This window comes from Mastomys coucha, unplaced genomic scaffold (genome assembly GCF_008632895.1).
Source record: "Mastomys coucha isolate ucsf_1 unplaced genomic scaffold, UCSF_Mcou_1 pScaffold22, whole genome shotgun sequence".
NCBI classification, from domain to species: Eukaryota; Metazoa; Chordata; class Mammalia; order Rodentia; family Muridae; genus Mastomys; species Mastomys coucha.
The window spans coordinates 2,262,856-2,269,448 of NW_022196905.1; the positions used below are offsets into that span (position 1 = coordinate 2,262,856).

Here is a 6,593-nt window from a genome sequence, read left to right on the forward strand (position 1 = left end):
ACCTCGAGTTCCCCCGTTCGTGAATTACCCACGGTATGAAGTGAAGCTGCGGGTCGGTTTCCTTCAGAGGAGAGAGGGAGAATGAGGATAAGAAAGAATGAGGTTCCTGCATGGGTTTGTCCTCAGGCGTAGATAGAAGTTACCTCATTGAGTCTTTTATGCTTCCCTCTTCTAGTCTCAGCTCAGACTCCTCTGTGCATGAAATCATATTCTTCCAACTTCTAGGCTGCCAGAGAAGAAGGCTGCTCACAGCTCAGGGCTTGCACCATCTGCTTTGAGGATCTTTGGAGCATGTCCTGTCTCTTCCTTGTGTCTCTTCACCAGTTCCAGAGAAGAATTTTCAATTGGGTCACACGCTCAATCCCTAATAGAGTCTGAGGAATGGAATGTTATGACCAGGTGGACTTGTGACATATGCTCACATCTGTCCCAGAAGAGATGTTCTAGTACTGAAAGAGAACAAAGGAATTAGTGCCAGTCAAGTTAAGAAAGAGGGTTTGGGAAAAGATCTTTACCAATCCTACATCTGATAGAGGGCTAATATCCAATGTATACAAAGAACGCAAGAAACTAGACTCCAGAGAACCAAATAACTCTATTTAAAAATGGGGTACAGAGCTAAGCAAAGAATTCTCAGCTGAGGAATACCGAATGACTGAAAAGCACCTAAAGAAATGTTCAATATCCTTAATCATTAGGGAAATGCAAATCAAACCAATCCTGATATTGTACCCCACACCAGTCAAAATGGCTAAGATCAAAAACTTACATGTCAGCAGATGCTGACAAGGATGTGGAGAAAGAGGAACATTTCTCCATTGCTGGTGGAATTGCAAACTGGTACAACTACTCTGGAAGTTCCTCAGAAAGTTGGACATAGTACTACCTGAAGACCCAGGTATACCATTCCTGGGCATAGACCAAAAAGATGCTCCAACATATAACAAGGACAAATGCTCCACTATGTTCATAGCAGCCATATTTATAATAGCCAGAAACTGGAAACAACCCAGATGTCCCTCAACAGAGGAATGGGTACAGAAAATGTACATTTACTCAGCCATTAAAAACAAAGACTTCCCAGCACTTGGGAGGCAGAGACAGGCGGATTTCTGAGTTCAAGGCCAGCCTGGTCTACAGAGTGAGTTCCAGGACAGCCAGAGCTATACAGAGAAACCCTGTCTCAAAAAACAAAAAACAAACAAACAAACAAAACAATGACTTCATGAAATTCGCAGGCAAATAGATAGAACAAGAAAATATCATCCTGAGTAAAGTAACCTAGTCACAAAAGAACATACATGGTATGTATTCACTGATAAGTGGATGCATATTAGGCAAAAAGCTCAGGTACACATAATTCAACTCACAGACCATATGAAACTCAAGAAGGAAGACCAAAGTGTGGATGCTTCAGTCCTTCTTAGAAAGGGTAACAAAATAATCACAGGAAATAGAGGGTGGGAGGGACTTGAGAGGAAGAGAGAAAGGGGAGAGGGGAAACTTGAGGGGGCAGGATTAGGTATGGGAGGAGACAGAGATGATAGACAGAGGGCCAGGAACTTGAACAGAGGTGTGTAGCAATGGGGGGTGGGGAACTGGGAGTAGCCAACCGAAAGTCCCAGATGCCAGGAAAGCAAGAGGCTCCCAGGACCCAGTGGGGATGACATTAGCTGAAATACCCAACAAAGGGAAAGCAGAACCTGTAAAGATCATCTCCAGAGGTTAGGCACGGCCCCCAGTTGAGGGAAGGGGCCCACTCATCTCCAAATTTTTAACCCAGAATTTCTCCTATTTAAAGGAAATACAGAGACAAAATGTGGAACAGAGACTGAAGTGAAGGCCATCCAGAGACTGCCCCACCTGGGGGGTCCACCCAATATACAGACCCCAAACCCAGACACTATTGCTGATGTCAAGAAGTGCTTGCTGACAGGAGCCTGATACGGCTGTCTCCTGAGAGGCTCTGCCAGAGTTTGACAAATACAGATTCAGATGCTTGCAGCCAACCATAGAACTGAGCATGAGGACCCCCAATGGAGAAGTCAGGGAAAGGACTGAAGGAGCTGAAGGAGTTTGCAAACCCATAGGAAGAACAACAATATCAACCAATCAGACCCCCCAGAGCTCCCAGGGACTAAACCACCAAAGAGCATGTGGCTCTAGCTGCATATGTAGCAGAGGATGGACTTGTTGGGCATCAATGGGAGGAGAGGTCCTCTGAAGGCTCGATGCCCCAGTGTAGGGGAATGCCAGGGCGGTGATGCAGGAGTAGATGGGTGCGCGGAAGCTCCTTCATAGAAGTAGGGGAAAGAGGGATGGGATGGGGGTTGCAGAAGGGAAACTGGGAAAGGGGGTAACATTTGAAATGCAAATAAATAAAATATCCAATAAAAAAAAAGAAAGACCCAGGACACCAGAGCATGCTGCAGTAGTACTTTTTACTGTTATTTGTTTTATTTTATATTTTTGAGATAGAGTTTTATACTGGAGCCTGGGCTGGCTTCAAACTCTTGATTATTCTTCTGCCTCAGCTTCCTGAGTGCTGGGATTACACTCAGCCTACTATAGCAACAGCCTACCACAATTCACTGTCATCATCTATACCCTTGCTTTCCCATATACATAATTCCAAAAGTCTCCCTTGCTGAATTTAATGCAATGTCTCTTCATACAGTTCATCTTCCAATGCAGGCTCATCCATTGACTACTTTGTGTTCACATCAGGGAATTCCGGGACGTATGCTTTTTCTCTTTTTAGTTGAAGTTTGGGCCTCTCTTGGTCTAACAATTCAAATGCTATCTAACTTTTCTTCCTCAACTGTGAAATAAGAGCTTTGCGACTCAGTCTTGGTGCCGTGAGTCTGCACATAAGGAAAAGTCAATCGCCCTTGGCTATTACATGCCAGGACCACATTATTCACAAAACGACTGTTTTTGAGCCTGAGTTATAAACATTCAGAGGCTTGCTTATTGCCAAGCTGGAGTTTTCTGGTGCTACAATTCCCTCAGACCTCAGCTGGAGTTTTGCTAGTTTTATACCTGGGGGTTTTATAAACCAGTCACCAACCTCAGAGATCTCACCCTACCCTTGCAGTTTCTGTTTCTTAGCAACAGACCCCAGCTTTGTACATCCTATAGCCTCTCATCAAGGCTGACAAACTCTGGCTGCATCCCAAAGGGTAGTGCTTAGCCGCAGGTATGAATTTTCATTAGTTTAGTAGGGGTGACAACGCTGAGAGGAAGGGGCGGGGTTCCCTAATTTGTGGGTTCTTACCAAGTCCCTAGTGTGCTTCCCTCTTCCCTCTTTTGTATTAATTTCGTGTTGGAGCACAAATTTCAGTTTTTCCGAATTCAGCAAGAAGAATTATCACTGAGTTTCAGTAGACCTGGATGCTGGCTAGAGGCAGGAGGGGTTTCCTGGCCGCTGGTGCCTATTGACTGTGAGAATGAACTTAGGTTCTCACTTCCTTAGACCACATGGTTTCTCCTTGGACCCTGCTTGTTTGTATCATCCTACTTTGAGCAGTATATTCAGAGGAAGAGAGTACCACATTTGACTGGACCAGAGTTGTATGCCCTTTTTTGGATGGGAGGGGTACATTTACTAAAGGAAGAGGAGTGGGAAGGTATTCTAAAGCAGGTCACAGACCACAGGGTGGCCTTTATTTGTAAGAGTCTTGTATTTCCTGTAAAAATCAATGAAGCTGAAACTTTAAATGTACGAGTAAAAAAAGATTTTTAGGATCACCCCCTAATCTTTAAAAAGGATAAGGTGATCAAGGAATGAAATGACTTGGGGACAAAGAACATAGCAGAGGACAGTCTCCCAACTTCATCACATCAGGAATGCAAGTGCCAATCCTTTGAATGTTCAGAAACACTCTCAGTTGCTGTTGGCAGCTTCCAAATTCTTAACATACAGAATTTTAATTTCAAAAGTGCTTTGGAAGATGTCTCATTACTGTTACAGCCATCATTTTCATTTACACATGTGTTTTGTTTCTATAACAACATGCTTTTAAAATCCCATTTTTAGGGTTATATTACCATTTCGTGAATACATATAATCCTCACCCAGGGAATTCCTTCCTAGTTTAGAGGTTTCTCAACATCTTCACTTGAAAGTACTATTGGTCCTCAGTCTTTTTATGTTTGCAGGAAATGGCAGCACAGAGTCTCTATATAGCATCTATCCAGTGTCCCTTAAGGAGGACATCTTGCTCAGCCAGGGTACACTTGTCAGAACTAGACAATTAACATTTATATGTCATTACTAAATGAGGCAGGGTTTCTTTTTACTCTAGAATCCAGTCCAACAGAGAATATTACATTTAGGCTGCTAATTTTAAAAACAAATCATGTCTCAAGTCATTTCCAGTTAAGCTATGATAGTCATGAGGGCTGTGGTAGTTTAGTGTTTAAGACAAAGCATTCATTAGCAAAGGAATGAAAATGGTCCAGGAGCCCCTTGTATGCTTCCAGGAGATTTTGTTCTTTGGCACATTCTAGCTAAACACAGCTTCATGCATTCTCTACAGGATGCAATTTAAACAGCAGTGAGGGTTGGAAGAAGCATAAGAAATACAAAAGGCACATTAACTTTTAATGGACAGCAATCTTGTTCTTCCTAATATAATTGGTGGTCTCAGAGTTTATTCCCATGTCAGGTCGTAGGAATGGATATAATTTATTAACACATGTCTAAGCCACAGAAACCACAAAGACCTCACAACCCGATTCTTGTCCAACTTGCTTCTCCAGGGAGAAATACACTTGCCAATAAACTGAAATGCTCTCTCTGTAAATGGTACCTAAGCACCTGGGGAGAGGGCAATGAGAATTACTTTGCTGTTTTCAGTGAAACTCTGACAGCTAAAGGCTGGGAAGATGCTCAGTGGTTAAAAGCATTTGCAGCTCTTACAGAGGACCTTGGTTTCATTCCAGCACCTACATGGCAGCTCACGACCATTTGGAACTCCAATTCCAGGTGATCCAGTGCTCTTTTATAGCTTCCATGGACACCAGGAATGTACACAGTACACACATATGTATATATAAAATACTCATACACATAAATAGAAAGAACAATAAAATCTTTTTGAAAGGAATCTATTACCACTCTATGGAGGTTGTCTTATATATGAGACCTTAACATTTTTTTCATGTATAGCTTATGTTAGAAATAAATTTCTACTATATTAACATATTTAGAATACATTCTACTATGTATGTTTAACTTTAAATTATAAAATAAATTTACACGTTTTTCATTTTGAACCCAACATTTTAGGCACTGGGGCATTAAAACAAAAGTCATGAAGAATTCTGTTTGATGTGCGCTCCAGATTTATTCAGCCCAAAAGCATAACAGAGAAATATATTCCATCCAGTTCCTACCACAAATAATAACTACCCTCAGGTACTATAATCAATCGCATGATTGCATGGGAAAATCTTACTGAACATGCACTTTTCCCTCACTTTCTTCACCTCAGGAAAAGGATTCAAGACTTAGCTCTACTGTTTGGTAGATCCCAAAGTAGCAAGAGGCAGAAGGAACGCATGGAGGAGCAACAAGGTGTTTCCAAGCAGTACAGTATTGTCTTAGTCAACGTTTCCATTGCTGTAAACAGACACATGACTAAGGCAACTCTTATAAGGACAACATTTAGTTGGGGTTGGCTTACAGGTTTAGAGGTCTATTATTAGTTAGTCTATTATCATCAAGGTGAGAGCATGGCAGCGTGCAGGCAGACATGGTGCTAGAGACAGACCTGAGAGTTCTACATCTTATTCTGAAGGGAACCAGGAGAAGACTGTCTCAATCAGCTAGGATGAGGGTCTTAAGGCCCACACCCATAGTGACACACTTCCTCCAACAAGATCACACCGACTCCAAAAAGGCCACACCTCCTAATAGTGCCACTTCCTGGGTCAAACCACCACAAGTATAAAGGAAGCATGCCATATATGCGACTTTCCACCAATAACATGCTTTCTGGAGAAATAAGGAAGATGACAATTCATCTTATGAATCAGAAAAAAATGAAAGAAGTTACATATTGCTTCCTAATCACTTATAGACACTTTCTAAAACAGTTAACTCTATTGGCACAACTTAAGTATTGTCTATTTGATCTCTGAGCCTATTTCAATGAAACCTCCTTGAAGTTCTCTGACTCCCCTTCCTCAGCTCCTGCACAAGGCAGGGTCTACACTCTCTTCAGAACACAGAGGATCAATAACTTCCACATTATTTCCATTGCCCTGGCTTGGTTTCTATTTTGTGATAAACACCATGCTCAAAGGCAACTTGGGGAAGAAAGAGTTTGTTTTATGTTATAACTCCTAGGTCTTAATCCATCACTAAGGGAAGTCAGGGCAAGAGCTCAAGGCAGGAACCTGCAAGTAGTAGCTGAAACAGAGACCATGAAAAAAATGCTGCTTTCTGGATTGCTCTCTCTGCCATGCTCAGTCTGCATTCTCATATACCTGAGGACAATCTACCCAGGGCAGCAGCACTCATGACAGACTGGTCCCAGGTTAATAATTAATCAAGAGATGCCACACAGACTTGCCTATGGCCAATC

The 6,593-nt window shown here is 42.2% G+C and overlaps 1 pseudogene; it reads left to right on the forward strand.

The window, feature by feature from the left end:
* The window catches only part of LOC116070808, a 41,209-nt pseudogene that overhangs the window by 5,583 nt on the left and 29,033 nt on the right, over window positions 1-6,593 (forward strand).